Source organism: Somniosus microcephalus, chromosome 5 (assembly GCF_052327205.1).
Source record: "Somniosus microcephalus isolate GS21.2 chromosome 5, FLI_Smic_1.0, whole genome shotgun sequence".
NCBI lineage: Eukaryota > Metazoa > Chordata > Chondrichthyes > Squaliformes > Somniosidae > Somniosus > Somniosus microcephalus.
Genome location: NC_140991.1, coordinates 250479885 through 250498650, shown reverse-complemented (window position 1 = coordinate 250498650; position 18766 = coordinate 250479885). Strand labels below are relative to the sequence as shown.

Below are 18766 nucleotides of genomic sequence, written 5' to 3'. Positions count from 1 at the left end.
TTAAGCTTGTACAGCTGAACACATGTTCAGCAGCAGGAATGAACCCCCCGCCAGCGCTATTTAAAGGGATCATCAACTACTTACAGGTTAGTTGCCGATGGATTTCTACTGGCTGTTGCTGGAATTGTACTAGTGTTTGGTGCTTTCTAGAGTTCTTTAAAGTTGCTAAAGTCTACAGGGAGTGGTGTGGCAGGTGCTGAAGGACTTTGTCCTGGCTTAAGGCTTCTGCACAGATCACTTGCTCTCAGACATGGTGTTAGTAGGCATTCCCCTTGGACTACAGTATGACTGGGAGAATGAGCAGAGGAGACACAGGGCAGGTCAAGCTGCTAGAAGAGGGAGGGAGGGGAGAAGGGCTCTCAGCAGGAGCTCAGGGTGCTCAGGGAGCAATTCTCTTACTTTAACCTCAGCAAGAAACAGTGGGGGCGATTTTGCCAGCCCTGGGGAGGCAGGCATGGAGGCGGATTGCCGGGAAAATGGCAGAAACTGGGGGCGGGTACCGAACCCGCCCCCCAACCCGCCTCCATGCCATCTTTCCAGGAGGCGGGTCCCCGATTCGCGCTAGGATCCGTCTCCTCGCGGCAGGAAGGGGATTACAGCCACTTAACTGCCCGTTAACAGGTAGTTAACGTGCAGTTAACAGGATTATCCCCATTTTTCCAACACAAGCGTGGGCTTCCCGACGTCGGGAAGCGCCGCCAGAGTCAGCGAGGTGAGCAGTGGGTCTGCGGGGGTCAGAGGGTTCGAAAAGTGCGCTGTGGAGGTGAGTGATGGGTGCAAGTGTGGAGAGGTAAGTATGTGAGGGGAGTGAAAAGTCTTAGAAAAAAAGTTTCCTTACTTTTGTTTCTTCTTGCAGGCTTCAATCGTTGGGGATCCGGAGGCTCCAGCATCTCCACGGCAGAGATGACAGAATGGCTGCTGCATTCTCCGATGCAACAGCCATCTGCTTTCTGCTCAGGAAATAGGTTTGGTGAGTCTTGAATACAAGGACTCACCAAACAACATAGAATGTCAGTATTTGTTAGCTTCTCAAAGCTGTCAAATGATGACAATTCATCTGTCAAAAATTTGACAGATGAAACGTCATATGCTGACATTCTCGATCACCGGCTTTCCCTTAATTGGCCTGCTAAACCCGCTGGGCAGGCTTAACAAGGTCAATCAAGTGAAAATAGTGTGGGTTGGCCGGACGTCGATGGAGGCGGGACTAAAACCTCCATCACGTCCCCATTAGCAAAATCACCCCCAGTGTGTCAGATGTCTGTGCTTCACCAAGGATGTCCTCACTGAAATCTGCCTCCTGCTGTAGCCACAACTACAACCTCAGAGCAGGGTGAGAAACACTGCCAGTGGCTGTGAAGGTGACCTTGGCCATGAACTTTTATACATCAGGCTCCTTCCAGGCTGGAGCTGGAGATAATTGCAACATCTCACAGTTTGCCATCCACTCTTCTGTAAGGGAGGTCACTGAGGCTCTCCATTCCAAGAGAGCAGACTACATTTCATTCTTTCATGCCAGAGAGCAGCAGGCGGAGCAAGCACTTGGCTTTGCAAGGATTGCAGGCTTCCCCATGGTGCAGGATGCCACTGACTGCGCACACCACGCACGTCAATTTGCGGGCGCCACATATCAACTCTGAGATGTACCACAACCAAAAGGGATTCCATTCCCTCAACGTCCAGCTGGTGCGCGACCATACGCAGCGAATTATGCAGGTCAATGCCCGGTTCCTGGCAGCAGTCATGATGCCCTTATTCTGCAGCAGTCCACTGTGCCATCTGCATTTGAGCCACCGCAACAAACCAGAGGGTGGCTACTGGGTGACAAGGGCGATCCGCTGACCACCTGGCTCATGACTCCAGTGCACAAGCCAAGCACACATAGGCAGCATGCATAAAACGAAAGCTATGCTGCCACATGAAATCTGATAGAGCAGACCATTGGTGAGTTGAAACAATGTTTCCGCTACCTGGACCATTCCGGAGGAGCCCTGCAGTACTCAGTGGAGCATGTGTGAAGATTCATGGTGGTATGCTGCATGCTACACAACCTCGCCATTATGAGGGCACAGCCCTTGACACCAGCTATATGGCGACCAGCTGAGGAACAGGAGGAAGGGAGGAGTCTGGCTGGTTGACAGGAAACAGCAAGGGCACTGGCAGAGTGGCAGAGGTGGGAGGGTGAATGCTGTCATCCATTATTACATCTTCTTCCAGGTCAGAATGTCTTCCACAATGACTTCCAGCACCTGCTCCAGCCACAATGCACCTCCCTTTTATAGAATCATAGAATGGTTACAGCACAGATGGCCATTTGGCCCATCGAGCCCGTGCCGGCTCTCTGCAAGAGCACTTCAGCTAGTCCCACTCCCCCGCCTTTTCCCCGTAGCCCTGCACATTTTTTTCGTTCTGGTACTTATTCAATTCCCTTTTGAAAGCCGTGATTGAGTCTACCTCCACCACCCTTTCAGGCATTGCATTCCAGATCCTAACCACTCGCTGAGTAAAAAGGTTTTTCCTCATGTCGCCTTTGGTTCTGCTGCCAATCACCTTAAATCTGTGTCCTCTGGTTCTCGACCCTTCTGCCATTGGGAACAGTTTCTCTCTATCTACTCTGTCCAGACCCCTCGTGATTTTGAACACCTCTATCAAATCTCCTCTCAATCTTCTCTGCTCTAAAGGAGAACAACCCCAGCTTCTCCAGTCTATTCATGTAACTGAAGTCCCTCATCTCTGGAATCACTGTTTTAAGAGGTGCAGGCTGGCTTTAAGTAGTACAGGCTAGCTTTAAGTGGTTCTAGCTTCTCACAATTTTGTGCCACCTGCTCAAGCGTGCAGCTACTCAACAACATGCTTAGCGCTGGCTGCACGCGGCAATTATGTAGATTAGCGGGCAGCACGAAGTTGGCATGCTGCCTGCATCAGAAGCAACGGGCGCAGGTTAATCTCGCATCGCGATCCCAGAGCCTATTTTCGAGCCCTGTCCAATTTAGCCACGAAGGTCTTTAAATGCCAATTACCATACTTTAGATGGTAGGTACACTGCAGTGACATCAAAAAGGGCCCATGGAACACTTCATGCTTCTAGCTTTGGTATCCGTACATTTTTCTGGTTTTCACATTGATCACGAGCAATTTTACTTTCCTATTCAATTAGTATTTTAGTTGTACCTAACCAACTGAACACACCAGTAACAGTGATAGGAAGCTGGTGCTCACCTAGAGATAAATCACAGGAGTGCATCTTTCCTTCCTTTTCCACATACCACAGAATATACTTAAACCTGCTGACTCACACCTTACTGTTTGGGATCTGGATTTATCAGAATGAGAAGAATATTTGGTGCTCGTGGGCATTAAATTATGACTCATCGCTGCGGTCGCTAAATACTTGATTATTAAAGTTCCAAGAGCAAAAGCAAATATGATTTTGACCAAAAGTGTATTTAAGTTACTTCCCAAAACCCTTGAACATATTGTCTCCTCCCAAATCCTTGCCCATCTTTCCCGGAACTCTATGTTTTAATCTCTCTAATCAAATTTCTGCCCTTGCCACAGCACTGAAACACCTCTAATCAGTCACAAATGACATCCTTTGTGACTGAGACAAAGGTAAACTATCCCTTCTCGTCCTTCTTGAATTGTCTGCAGCCTTTGACGCGGTTGACCACTCCATCCTCCTCCACCGTCATCCAGCTGGGCAGGACTGCACGCGCCCGATTCCATTCTTATCTATCTAATCGTAGCCAGAGAATCACCTGCAATGGGATCTCTTCCCACTCCCGCATCGTTACCTCTAGTGTTCCCCAAGGAGCTATTCTTGGCCTCCTCCTATTTCTCATCTATATGCTGCCTCTTGGCGACATCATCCGAAAACACAATGTCAGTTTCCATATGTACGCCGACGACACCTAGTTCTACCTAACCACCACTTCTTTCGATCCCTCCACGGTCTCTAAATTGTCAGACTGCTTCTCCGACATCCAGTTCTGGATGAGCGGCATAACTAAGACCACCTATTTCCACCTCCATAACATCGCCCGTCTCCGCTCTTGCCTTAGCTCATCCGCTGCTGAGACCCTCATTCATGCCTTTGTTACCTCTAGACTTGACTATTCCAACGCACTCCTGGCTGGCCTCCCACGTTCTACCCTACGTAAACTTGAGGTCATCCAAAACTCAGCTGCCTGTGTCCTAACTCGCACCAAGTCCCGTTCACCCATCACCCCTGTGCTCGCTGACCGATATCGACTCCCGGTTAAGCAACGCCTCGATTTCAAAATTCTCATCCTTGTTTTCAAATCCCTCCCTCCCTATCTCTGTAATTTCCTCCAGCCCCATAACACCCCCACCCAGAGATATCTGCACTCCTCTAATTCTGCCCTCAAGCATCCCTGATTATAATCACTCAACCATTGGTGGCCATGCCTTCTATTACCTAGGGTATTGTGCAATGAGAAGGGGTTAATTAATAATCTTGTTGTGCGGGGTCCTTTAGGGAACAGTGACCATAACATGATAGAATTCTTCATTAAGATGGAAAGTGAAGAAGTCCAATCTGAAACTAGGGTCCTAAATCTAAACAAAGGAAACTACGAAGGTATGAGAAGTGAGTTGGCTATGATAGATTGGGGAGCTTCATTAAAAGGCATGACGGTGGATAGGTAATGGCTAACATTTAAGGAACGAATGCATGAATTGCAACAGTTATACATTCCTTTCTGGCGCAAAAACACAAAAGGATAAGTGGCCCAACCATGTCTAACAAAAGAAATTAAGGATAGTATTAGATCCAAAGAGGAGTCATATAAAGTTGCCAGAAAAAATAGCAAGCCTGAGGATTGGGAGCAGTTTAGAATTCAGCAAAAAAGGACCAAGAGATTAATTAAGAGGGGAAAAATAGAGTATGAGAGTAAACTTGCAAGGAACATAAAAGTGGATTGTAAAAGCTTTTACAAGTATGTAAAAAGAAAAAGATTAGTGAAGACAAATGTAGGTCCCTTACAGTCAGAAATGGGAGAATTTATAATGGGGAACAAGGAAATGGCAGAGCAATTAAACAAATACTTTGGTTTCTCAATTAGCAGTTACTAGCCAGGCATTCAAGATAATCAAAGGGAATATAACATCACCAGCGGTAACTCGCTACCATGCAGCCAAGAAAGAGAAACTTGACATTCAAATTGGCCATGGCTTTCTGTTTTATACAAGGTACAGCATTTGCATAAATTAATCTTTGTTGTAGTTACAGTTGCCAAAACTATCCCTACTTTTGCATGGAGAGTGCAAATTGTCTGAATACTGCCCCATTATGATATTAGCTCAAGACATGTTTACACCAGTAAACTACAGGGTGTTACTACACATAAGTATGGTAATAAGTAGGGTAAAACAGAAGGCAGAGGGTGATGGTCGAAGGTTGTTTTTGTGACTGGAAGCTTGTGTCCAGTGGTGTACTGCAGGGATCGGTGCTGGGTCCTTTGCTGTTTGTAGTGTACACTAATGATTTAGATATGAATGTATGAGGTATGATCAGTAAGTTCGCAGATGACACAAAAATTGGTGGAGTGGTAAATAGCGAGGAAGGAAGCCTCAGGCTACAGGACGATAAAGACGGGTTGGTTAGATGGGCAGAACAGTGGCAAATGGAATTTAACCCTGAAAAGTGTGAGGTGATGCATTTTGGGAGGACTAACAAGGCAAGGGAATACACAATGAATGGTAGGACCCTAGGAAGGACAGAGGATCAGAGGGACCTTGGTGTGCATGTACATAGATCCCTGAAGGCAGTAGGACAGGTAGATAAGGTGGTTAAAAAGGCATATGGGATACTTGCCTTCATTAGCCGAGGCATAGAATATAAGAGCAGGGAGGTTATGATGGAGCTGTACAAAACGCTAGTTAGGCCACAGCTGGAATACTGTGTGCAGTTCTGGTCGCCACATTATAGGGGGGGGATGTGATTGCATTGGAGAGGGTGCAGAGGAGATTCACCAGGATGTTACCTGGGCTGGAGCGCTTCAGCTATGAAGAGACTGGACAGGCTGGGGTTGTTTTCCTTAGAGCAGAGAAGACTGAGGGGGGACCTGATTGAGGTGTACAAAATTATGAGGGGCATAGACAGGGTAGATAGACAGGAACTTTTCCCCTTAGTAGAGGGGTCAATAACCAGGGGGCATAGTTTCAAGGTAAGGGGCAGGAGGTTTAGAGGGTGGTTGGAATCTGGAACTCACTGCCTGAAAGGGTGGTAGAGGCAGGAACCCTCACAACATTCAAGAAACATTTAGATCAGCACTTGAAATGCCACAGCATACAAGGCTACGGACCAAGTGCTGGAAAATGGGATTAGAATAGACAGGGCTTGATGGCCGGCACGGACACGATGGGCCGAAGGGCCTCTTTCTGTGCTGTATAACTCTATGATTCTAACCTCGGTGCACTTTTCATCTTGTAAATCATATGAGGAAAACTTCTTTTGGAAATGCATAGTGTTGGGACATGTCCAAGCTAATGACAGATGATTCACCAGAGTGTTAAACAGCAGAGTTCCAGAGGTGTGTAATGGAACAGCCATGTCAAAATCTATACTGGTGATCGTGGACTAGGCCAGAGGCTTCAGAGTGATGCATAATTAGAGAGTTTACAGCAGCTTCCATAATTGTAGAAGGCATTGATGCAAGGGCAATAAGGTGGTAGTTAGAAGGACAAGAGATATCATCTTTGGGATCAGCACAAGTAAATTACATGGGAGTAGGACAGGCTTAAACTCAGGACAGGCCAGTGGTCCTGGTTAGAGGCACACAGAGGATTATGGGAAGAATACCACAAGGATCAGTGATCCTAAAAGTCCAAAAAGTTTCAGACAGAAATAAAGCTTGATGTTGGTCAGAATAATGTGATTCTTCACCGAAATCTTCAAGAGTGAGTTAAAAAGGTCAACTTTCTCTTTTAGCCAACAAAAATTTCCAAAGGACAGCTTTTGTAAGGAAACAGAAAGGGCAACTGCTGCAGGGGCAGGAAGACAGCAGTTGACACTTGTCAAAAATGTTGCATTTGGCCATTTTATTCATGGATTTACACAGGTTATGAGCGAAGATAAAGTTGGCTTGGGATGTTTAGGACAGATCAAGATGCCAGATGTAATCAGCAGAATTTTTATGAAGATACCCCGATGCAATAGGCAGAATTTTTACAAGGGACAGCAGAACAACAAGCATGATTGAACCAAGATATATTGTTAGATCTAACAGAAGGAGGAGAAAATACAGTATTAAAACTTCCATACCAACTAAAGTATCAACATTTTATTTCACTGGCACAGAGAAGGGGCCAGCGTAAAGCAGCAAAGAATTCTCCAAAACCACCCTAGTCTTCCATCAGACTATAGAAAATAAATTTAACAGCATAAATGCCCAGAACCAGCTCCCGGAGTCTTGGAATCCAACTTAAGATCAAAATAAAAAACACTTTATAATGCCAAACAAAACAGGACTGGCTTCCAGAGTGTGAATTATTACAGGGTATTCTGCAAGCATATAGAAGATAAAGCCCACATATGGGCTCACCTGAGAGCTACACATCTTTACATGACTCTTTATTAAACTAAAAAAAAAACTTATACAATATAAATCAATATTACACCATTTGTCTACTATATATTACGTGTGAAATATATACACAGACACACACATTAAAATTCTTTCAAACTCTACTGTGAAATTAGCTTTTATGTAAATAGTTTCCAAAGCTGAACAAGAGATCCATCCGTATTACTTAGAATTTACAGCACAGAAACAGGCCATTCGTCCTATAGGTCTATTTATGCCAGCAGCACGGTGGCATAGTGGTTAGCACTGTTGCCTCACAGTGCCAGGGACCCGGGTTCAAATCCGGCCTCGGGCGACTGTCTGTGTGGAATTTGCACATTCTCCCCGTGTTTGCGTGGGTTTCCTCCGGGTGCTCCGGTTTCCTCCCACAGTCCAAAGATGTGCGGGTTAGGTTGATTGGCTATGATAAATTGACCCTTAGTGTTAGGGGGATTAAATATGTGGGGTTACGGGGATAGGGTGGGATATGTGTTGGTGTAGGGGTTACAGGGATCGGGTGGGATATGTGTCAGTGCAGGCTCGATGGGCCGAAATGGCCTCTATCTGCACTGTGGGGTTTCTGTGATTCTGTGTTTATACTCCACATGAGCCTTCTCCCACTTTACTTCATCTCACTCTATCACCATGTCCTTATATTCCTTTCTCCCTCATGTACTTGTCTAGCTTCCCCTTAAATGCATCTATGCTATTTGCCTCAAGCACTCCATGTGGTAGCGAGTTCCACACTCTCACCACTTGAATTACTCTTGAAATCTCCTCAAATGGCTTCTCTTCCCATGCCCAGGTAGTCACCACTGGTGTATCCCACAGCGCCGTTCGTGGTCCTCTCTTATTGATCGACATGGCGACATTTTCTGTAGGTGCATATACACTAGTGGCACCCAACTCCACCTGATATCCAACTCCATCTCTCCATCACCAGCATTGACTCCAAGGGAAAGAAATTCAGTGCCTTAGCACCTCCCGTAGCGCTTCCGAGGGACGATAATGGGGCGCTACGGACTTACCGACCGGGCGCGTCGATGTTACTGCCGCCTGCGGAATTCACCAGACACAAAATGAATTTCCGCCCCCTGCAGCATCGCCAGGCCATGACACCGCCAGCTGCAGGAGGCGTTGATCGGGAGGTCGGGCGCTTCGGGGACGATACTTAAAGGCGAGGTGGCCAAGGTAGGCTAAAAAACAAAATCTGAAATGCTCTTAGCGGTTTTTTTTTGTTTCATCGCCAGCCATCTATCAGCCCGGCACTCTGCTGCAGTGCATTGGGCTGATCGGGCCGGATCACGGTTGCCGTCGGGGACCAGTTAAGTTTTTTCCTCGCAGAGCCTGCAGCGATGGCCCTTCCCTTTAAGGGAGGGAAGGAGTCTTCCAACGCAGCAGCGCTGCACGGCCCATTGTGCAGCGCTGCACAACTTCCGCCACGCCTGCTGCCTGTTATGCTCCAGGAATGAAGTGGAGTGCTTGATTCCTCACTGGAGCACAAAAGCAAATTTTCTAAAAGCTGGGAACCATTAGCGCCTGGCACCAAGTTTCGAAGCTTTGGAAAGTTACCGCCCCCAAACGGTGCGATACCAAATTTCTACCCAACTGTTTATGCAATACAGCTCAATATCTAATAAACTGAAGCCTTTCCATTTGTTCTTGCTGGCACCTTAGTTCCCAGTTATTTCCCAAGCCTACAGTGAGGGTGAGTAAGACTCTACATATGCTTGAAGGAAAAATAAGCCACAGGGTTTGCCTACCATTAAAATAAAGATGGTGGCAATTGCAACTTCATAGCTTTTTGCAACAGTAATAGCCAAGGTCAGTTAAAGATAGAAGAACTTCCATTTACATAGCGCCTTATCAGATCCTCAGGATGTCAAAAAGCACTTCACATCCAGTGAACTTTTTAGAAGTGTAGAAAAAATTGCTATATAGGCAAATATGGTAATTATAAACAACCACAACATTGTATTTCTATAGCGCCTTTAACATGGTAAAACGTCCCAAGGCGCTTCACAGGAGCATTATCAAACAAAATTTGACAGCAAAAACAGCAAATGAGATGAATGATCAGTCAATCTGTTCTGGTGGTGTTGGAACAAATGTTAGCCAGGACACCACGAGGAGTCCCTGATGATCTTCAAATAGTGTCATGGAATCTTTTACATACATTTAAACAGGCAGACAAGATCTCCTTTTAAGAAAGCAATTACAACAAAGCAACACTCCCTCAGCACTAAATGAAGGTGACAGCCTACATTGTGGTGAAAGCATTTTTAAAAACAGGAAAAATAATAAGTGAAATAGAAAAAGTAAGATTAATGGTGGCTTTATATTATAACCGCAGTATCAGTCTAAAGTGGTTTGGTTTCAAACGGACACTGCAGTAGTGCCCAACCAGACACCGGACCAAAGTGGAGCGGGAATCCCTGGAAGTGGAGGTCTCACGCTGCATCAGAGTCAGCTAAGGCCTTGACACGTGATTCATACTCAACAAGGTTAGCACCAAAGCAAAACCAAAACCACTTTGTATCGACAGTCGTCGTCATACGTGTCTTCACACTGTTCCCTTTGGGGAACTGTATGAAGTGGTGGAAGGATTTCTGGCTGCGTTAACGCTCCTTCCGTGACCGTAACCATCTACATACCAGCCATTAGGGTGGTTAGTCCTATGGCGGGAGGGTTTTATGGGCTCCCACAACCCATACGAGGGGGGGGGGGAGCCACCCACACCCACGGACGCAAGTATCCCGCTGGATGTCAACCCAGAATTTAGAGCCGGAACTCCGACTCCACATGCTGGGACTGTCTGGAGCGGGGTTCGAAACCCTACGCCTTCTGGCCCAGCGGCGGGGATGCTACCGCTACGCCAAAGGCCCACTCCCGTATCAACAGTAAAGCCACAGAATGGAGGAAAAGCAAAAGATTACAGGCCAAATATAGTGGGGTAGTTTCTGCTTTTGGTGCGATCGGCAATTCCGGCGCAAATTACGCCACTTTTTGAAAAGTGATTTTCCTTCCCCTACACCCTCCCCCCGATATTCCACTCAAACTCATTTACTTTTCTTACTGGTTCATTTTTTCAGCAGATTAACAGCTCTTTTTAAAAGTGGAGACCTTTGATACAGGACCATATAATATCACTTCAGAAGGCCAGGTAGTATCTTTCTGATGTGAAATCCTGAACTTCACATCATTTGAACAGTTCAGTGTTCCAAAATTCCAAACATTTCATGTGTACCTTTAGGGGACAAAATTCAGTTGCTTGGTGCCTCCCGTTAGCGCCACAAGGGGGTGCTTACGGGGCGAATAGCAACTAGTGCCCAGGCGCAGCGCCGCTAACGCCTCCCGCGAAATTCAACGGGAGGTTAGCGGCAGCGCCCTGGGCGCAAACTTGGGTCGCACTCCCTGACGTACCGTCGGGCGCTATGTCCAACAGGTCGGAGGGCGTACTTGCGGCCAGCGAGGCAATATTTAAAAGGGAGGTGCCGGGCGGCCAATTTTTTTGTGGACCGCCTGCCAGCACCTGCCCCCCTGCCCTCCTATTTAAATGGGAGGGGCTGGCCATGATTCGTCAGCGCGGCACTTCTCGAGTGCCGGGCTCTTTTGCCGGCAACCCGCTCCCTGGCAGCCCAGCAGGGCCCCGGTTCGTGCGGCGCAAGGCAGGGGAGGGAGGCCTGCAGTACCGCGGCACTACGTATGGCGATGCAGCACATTGCGCCGCGATATTGAACCAGAGCATCCCAAGAGGGAGGCGGAGCGCGTCCAGTAGCTATCATTCAATTTCGGATGCGGGGCGCTAAAATAGTACCCTGGCAAAGTTAGCGCCCCAAAGGGGGCAAGAGCCAATTTTTCCCCCTTAGTGTTTTAGATCAAGCTTTCACAACACCTTGCTTTAACCCCTTGCACAAGGCTGAAATATAACCAAAGTGCTGTGGAAAAAACAATTTACTGACCCCTGCAGGGTACAAAACAGAACCTCTTCCAGTTTACCAGGAGACACCCCACAAGTCAGTAATGGAACCTTCCTAACAGTCTTTAACCAAGCCACATGTTCCACATTACTGCCATACACAAAACAACTATATATTTTTTAGATCACACAGCATTCTGTTAATATTTAATAAATCTGTTCAACACAAATGGCTCTTTGAAGCAACCACAAAAACAAGCAAGTTAGCTTTAACTTAAGTATGCATTGATAAGGTAGTTACAAAGATTTGTTTTCTTTTATGCATAGGGAAGAGAGTCAATAGAGAGAAGGTCCCAAAACAGTATGACCACTTTAAAGGGATGCAGTCTTTGTAAAGACTTGATTAACAAACACACTTGGTTGGGGAGGGAAATGAGATGGAAAAACAATGCATCATTCTCATCATAAAACCTGATGTACAATGGACACAATGACTGTTTTTAATGCAATTTATGCCATCGCAGTGTGTGCTTATTACAAATGAAACAGGTTTGCTTAATTACTGAACTTGTCACACTTTGAAGACCATTTAACTTTACACTGCAGATCGATTATTGGTGCAGGCAGCTTCAGCATGCTGCACTGCATGGGCGTGATGCACCAATACAACGTGTATTTATATAGAGCCTTTAATATAGTAAAACATCCAAGGCGCTTCCAGGGGCGTTATCAAATGAAATTTGGCACCAAGCCACATAAGGAGATATATGGGCAATGAACAAAAGCTTGATCAAAGAGGTAGGTTTCAAGGAATATTTTAAAAGGAGGAAAAAGTAGTAGAGATGGAAAGATTTAGGGAGGGAATTCCAGAGCTTAGGGCCTTGGCAGTTTAAGGCACGGCCGCCAATGGTGAAGCGATTAAAATTGGGGATGCTAAAAGAGGCCAGGATTGGAGGAGTGCAGATATCTCAGTGGGTTGTAGGGCTGGAGGAGATTACAGAGATAGGAAGGCCATGGAGGGATTTGAAAACAAGGAGGAAAATTTTAAAAATCGAGACGTTGCTTAACCAGGAGCCAATGTAGGTCAGTGAGCACAGGGGTGATGGGTGAACAGGACTTGGTGCGAGTTAAGACACGAGCAGCAGAGTTTTGGATGACCTCAAGTTTACGGAGGGTAAAACATGGGAGGCCGACCAGGAGTGCATTGGAATACTCAAGTCTAGAGGTAACAAAGGCATGGATGAGGGTTTCAGCAGCAGATGAAGTGGAGTCAGGCCATATTACGGAGATGGAAATAGGCGGGATCAAATATGACACCAAGGATGCAAACAGTCTGGTTCAGCCTCAGACAGTTGCCAGAGAAGGAGATGGAGTTGGTGGCTCAGAACAGAGTTTGTGGTGGGATCAATATTCCCTTAAGTTGCGCAGTCACGCAGCTGTTTGCTAGTCCAGCGCAACCCGGGACTGGCTTTTTCAATGTTCAGTTTCGCACATGTGCAAAACTGTGAATGGGCCGCTCAGAAAGGGGCTGCACACCCAAAAAAAAAAAATTAGGGAGGACATTGGTGAGGACCGGAGACAATGGCTTTGATCTTCCCAATATTTAGTTGGAGGAAATTTCTGCTCATCCAATGCTGGATGTCAGACAATTCAGAGACAGAGGAGGGGGTCGAGAGAGGTGGGGGTGAGGTAGAGCTGAATGTCGTCAGCATACATGTGGATACTGACGCTGTGTTTTCAGATGATGTCACCGAGGGGCAGCATTTAGAGGAGGAATAGGAGGGGGCCAAGGACAGATCCTTGGGGGACACCAGAGGTAACAGTGCGGGAGTGGGAAGAGACGCCATTGCAGGTGATCCGCTGGCTACGGCTGGATAGATAAGAATGGAACCAGGTGATTGATCCAAAGCTTTTATAATACAAAAGCCTGCGCCGGCTTCCAAATGGTGGGTCTCACACACCCAGCGAAAACCCACAGTACACCTTTTCGGATTCAGCAAGATTTTTTGCCAGATCTTCCTAGTGGCCAGTCTCAGTAAATATGGCACATTTACAACTTTGGGGGTCACTGCATGTGCGAGACTTACACCGTGGGGGTTAGGGAGAGTAAACACGACATTAAAACAGTGCAAGACATACAGGATTTAAGAGACCACATTTTAATGGAAGGAAAGCATTTGAGCAATTCCTATTCAAGGTGGGCTAGGTGGTGATCCGTTATGGTGCATGGAGCTTCATTCTGGTACCAGGTCGGACCTGAACCCTGGAATTCTGGCATCATTTACATTATAACTGCAGTATCGGTATGACGTTGATACTTCGCAATGCCAAGTACATTTTTAAAGATCTTAATTTCAATGATATAGAAGACAGGAAGTGTCCCCATTGTGATTACAGTAAGAAGTCTCTAGATGGTGGATCAACATATTTCAGTTCCTTCAAGATATGACAAGTGCAGTGGCACTTTAAGTTTCCAAAGATTGATCGCAATGCCAAGGTCGGTTATAAAACACCTGGACTTTTTGTTTTAAACGATAGCTGAAAGCCTAGAAACACAACAGGACTAGATTCAACAAGTTGAACATCTCAGTAATGCCGTAAGTGTATTGAACATAAGAAATCAGACCAATAATTACACATTTAAGATTTATTAAATTCTTGGTAATTCTCACCTCTCAGAGGTTTGGGATTAACCTGTTTCCGACGTGGCATGTTCCAGCCTCACCAAAGTGAAGAGGGGAAAAAAGAGATAGAGATGGCGGAGAGGCCGCCGGGCACTGACCAAACACCATCAAAACAACTGAAAGATAAAAACATTACATAAAATGAGCATGCCACCCCCCATAATGCTATCTATTTAGTGAGGTACAAAGTGTAAAATTGCTGTCTTTTTTTTTTAGGAAGAGGGCAATAGTGACCCCTTCCTACAATTACTAAAAGAGAATGCAGCCTGGACTAACTCAAGAGTAAAACTTAGAAAAAAGACTGGAAAAAGAGCTTGTAGTGTTAGAAAGCTAAAACTTTAGGAATCTCAGAGCCTTCCTACATTAGTACAAAATTACACATAAAAAATTATGTTTTCCTTCCTCCTCCCACTCCCAAATCCACTCATGAATATTCAATACTGCCAGTTCCTCTATTACGCGTCCCACGATGTGACCCAAAAACAAATCATTTTCCAGATTCACCATATCAAGCTATTAAGCAAAGACAGAGTTTCTTCACAGGATAATAGTGACTACACTTCAAAAGTAATTTGTTGAACATGAAGCACTTTGGGAAAGGAAAGTATATTTTTTTAATAAAAACCAATGGGCATATTACTCAAAGCCCATAGATTTCCTAGCAGGTAGATCAAGGACAACATTGGTAGAGCTCTTCGATCTGACTACCTGTCCAGTGCTCTCAGCCAATAAACTGTGTAGGGTGATCAGATTAAAGAGATATCATTAAAAAAATAAAGCTTGGATTCCAAATTTCAATTTGGACTCCAGCTCTTACATATAGAGGAGCAAAATGAACCACAAGATGAAATAATCTTTGTTGGAATATTTTCTTCTGAGAGGCATAAAAGTAAACACTCAAGGATCACTGATGGTTTCAATTTTAAAAATGAAGTGGACTCAACAGGGCATGCATCTCTGTCAATCTGCGTGCCACCTATTTCCTCCCCACATTTTTCCTCAACCCTCCATCTTTCTCTCCCCAATCTCGAACTCTCACCACATGTACTTCAATACCTGGCCTGAAACCGCTGTTGCCTGTGGTCCTCCAATAAGGTTAGGAAGGCTATTAACTGGCAGAGCTATCCGAGCCTCCACAGCACAGTCAAAGGTCCTATGGATACTAAATAAAAGGGATGAGGATCAGAAAGAAATAGTGCAAAAAATTCCTGATTGTTACGACTGCCTCTTTAGTAGGGAAACTCACTGCAGAACTGGAGGAGCAAGTATTCCCAATCTTACAAAATGAGGAACTCTCCCGAAGCAAGTTTTGGCTGTGTCTACATAAAGAGGGGAATGGTAAAGAGGGGGGATGGTAAAGTAGGGGAAGGCAGAAAGTGGCAGCAGAAATTAGTTGATAGGGTTAAGACAAGAATGGAGGAGGGAGAAGATTACATGGGAGGACAGAGTGGAGGGAATAAGCTACAAAGCAAAATGGGAATAACAGGGGAAGTATAGACAAAACAGATAGCAGAGGAGCAGATCGGGGGGGGGGGGGGGGAACGCCAGATTACAAAGGCGGGGTAGATCCCGGTGAAAGAAGGGGAAGGGGCAAATCACACAGAAGGGGGATCACACAAAAGGGGAGGCGGAGGTCACACAGGAGGGGGAAGGGGGAATCACACTGGAGGGGGGGGGGGGAGGGGGAATCACACTGGAGGGGGGGGGAGGGGGAATCACACTGGAGGGGGGGGAGGGGGAATCACACTGGAGGGGGGGGGAGGGGGAATCACACTGGAGGGGGGGAGGGGGAATCACACTGGAGGGGGGGAGGGGGAATCACACTGGAGGGGGGGGAGGGGGAATCACACTGGAGGGGGGGAGGGGGAATCACACTGGAGGGGGGGGAGGGGGAATCACACTGGAGGGGGGGGAGGGGGAATCACACTGGGGGGGGAGGGGGAATCACACTGGAGGGGGGGAGGGGGAGAGGGGGAATCACACTGGAGGGGGGAGGGGAAATCACACTGAGGGGGGGAGGGGGAATCACACTGGAAGGGGGAGGGGGAATCACACTGGAAGGGGGGAGGGGGAATCACACTGGAGGGGGGGAGGGGGAATCACACTGGAGGGGGGGAGGGGGAATCACACTGGAGGGGGGGAGGGGGAATCACACTGGAGGGGGGGAGGGGGAATCACACTGGAGGGGGGGAGGGGGAATCACACTGGAGGGGGGGAGGGGGAATCACACTGGAGGGGGGGAGGGGGAATCACACTGGAGGGGGGAGGGGGAATCACACTGGAGGGGGGGAGGGGGAATCACACTGGAGGGGGGAGGGGGAATCACACTGGAGGGGGGGAGGGGGAATCACACTGGAGGGGGGGAGGGGGAATCACACTGGAAGGGGGAGGGGGAATCACACTGGAAGGGGGAGGGGGAATCACACTGGAAGGGGGAGGGGGAATCACACTGGAGGGGGGAGGGGGAATCACACTGGAGGGGGGAGGGGGAATCACACTGGAAGGGGGAGGGGGAATCACACTGGAAGGGGGAGGGGGAATCACACTGGAAGGGGGAGGGGGAATCACACTGGAGGGGGGGAGGGGGAATCACACTGGAAGGGGGAGGGGGAATCACACAGGAGGGGGGAGGGGGGATCACACAGGAGGGGGGAGGGGGGGATCACACAGGAGGGGGGAGGGGGGATCACACAGGAGGGGGGAGGGGGGATCACACAGGAGGGGGGAGGGGGGATCACACAGGAGGGGGGAGGGGGGGATCACACAGGAGGGGGGAGGGGGGATCACACAGGAGGGGGGAGGGGGGATCACACAGGAGGGGGGAGGGGGGGATCACACAGGAGGGGGGAGGGGGGATCACACAGGAGGGGGGAGGGGGGATCACACAGGAGGGGGGAGGGGGGATCACACAGGAGGGGGGAGGGGGGATCACACAGGAGGGGGGAGGGGGGATCACACAGGAGGGGGGAGGGGGGATCACACAGGAGGGGGGAGGGGGGATCACACAGGAGGGGGGATCACACAGGAGGGGGGAGGGGGGATCACACAGGAGGGGGGAGGGGGGATCACACAGGAGGGGGGAGGGGGGGATCACACAGGAGGGGGGAGGGGGGATCACACAGGAGGGGGGAGGGGGGATCACACAGGAGGGGGGAGGGGGATCACACAGGAGGGGGGAGGGGGATCACACAGGAGGGGGGAGGGGGATCACACAGGAGGGGGGAGGGAGATCACACAGGAGGGGGGAGGGGGATACGTGGGCCCGGTTGCCGGGCTCCCGTTGCCGGGGTGCCTGCTTGCTCACCTCCTCTTGTCTCGGAGCCCGAGCTGAAGCCGCTGCCAGGCTGCCCCATGACGTCAGAGGAGCTCCCGCCACGCCTCCCCGCGCGGGGTGACGCAGGGGGAGCCCCGAGCAGCGACAGTGCCGCGAGCACCAGGCCGCCCACCCGAGGGGAGGGAAAAATCCACCCAGCGCCCGCCGATAGGCCGAGCCTGGTCCCCCCTTGGACGGGCCCCTCTGCACATACCTGGGAGTGACGGATATCCCGGAGGTTCCTCGCTGTCAGGTCACGTTGTGTCCTTCGCGCACACACTGGGCTTTCCCATCTCTCCCAGGGACCGAGCACCTCCCCCCGCGAGTAACAGCACACACCACCGGCAAAATGCACCGTGCAAAGTCCGGCTCCGTGCTCTAAAATCCCGCACGGCTCCTTGCAAGCCCGTTACCAAGTTGCGCACTTTGCCTTCGAGGCTTGGCTCGGGCTCTCAACTCATTGACGTGTTGCGTGTCTTGTGATTTTTTTAAAATATATTTGCAATGAGGAAGGCGGAACGGAATCCTCTCAAGTGCAACAGCCAATAGTCGAGACGAATAACTCTGCCTTGTGAACTCCGAGCCCCCTGCAAAATCTTTCGATCCGGAAGCAATAAGCTGGCGATGGCGGAGACCTTCCGTAATTCATAATCAACAAGAGGAGGGGAGAAATACTTGTAAATGTGACTCGAGAACTGTCCTGCTAAAAAAAACAGCTGCCAGGAAACGGGTCGCGTGTTTCCCAAATCTATGCTTTTTCAAAATCTTGCAACAAATTAAATTGCTGTTTCCAAACAGATAGCTGGAATAATTTGTTCGAACAATACGTTCAAGTTTGGATTTTTTTAACTTTCACTTTACCCTGTGATTCGAGGAGAAAGTCTGTGCAAAAACTATGTGTAGATTTGTTTGGGTGGTTTTCTTGAGATTTTTACACAGCGGGTGTAAATAATTCAGAAGTTTCCAGATAACACGTCAGCTTCCTACACGAGTCAAAACAAACAAAAGTTCTCGTGTGTAAAAATCTAGAAGTTCCCAGTTGTGGCAATAATTTACCACTCAGAATACACATACAGGAACTTTCCCACTGGAATCCGTGATTCAGATCCCCAGCCTGGGAAAAGAGCAATTATGATGTCCCCACGACCGCCCCAGCTGATTTCAACTAAACCAACACAGGGTCAAACCTGGCTTGTACAACTCAACGCCACACCAGGCTATGTGTTCACCAACTGAGTTATTGGAGAAGCTTAACTAGAGCAAC

At 48.2% G+C, this 18766-nt stretch overlaps 1 long non-coding RNA gene across 3 annotated transcripts; it reads right to left on the bottom strand.

Annotated features, from left to right (window-relative positions):
- Positions 1-7284: 7284 nt before the first annotated feature.
- On the bottom strand, positions 7285-18564 carry LOC147117646 (uncharacterized). Of its 3 annotated transcripts, none has more exons than XR_015078493.1 (4): positions 17717-18564; positions 15246-15351; positions 14178-14305; positions 7285-14051 (listed from the first exon to the last, which is right to left on the bottom strand). It is a non-coding gene; the product is annotated as an uncharacterized LOC147117646 (long non-coding RNA). The 3 variants fall into 3 exon arrangements; XR_015078494.1 differs by lacking the exon at positions 17717-18564 and adding an exon at positions 15436-15704; XR_015078495.1 differs by lacking the exon at positions 15246-15351 and having other exon boundaries at positions 17717-18562.
- Positions 18565-18766: the final 202 nt, after the last annotated feature.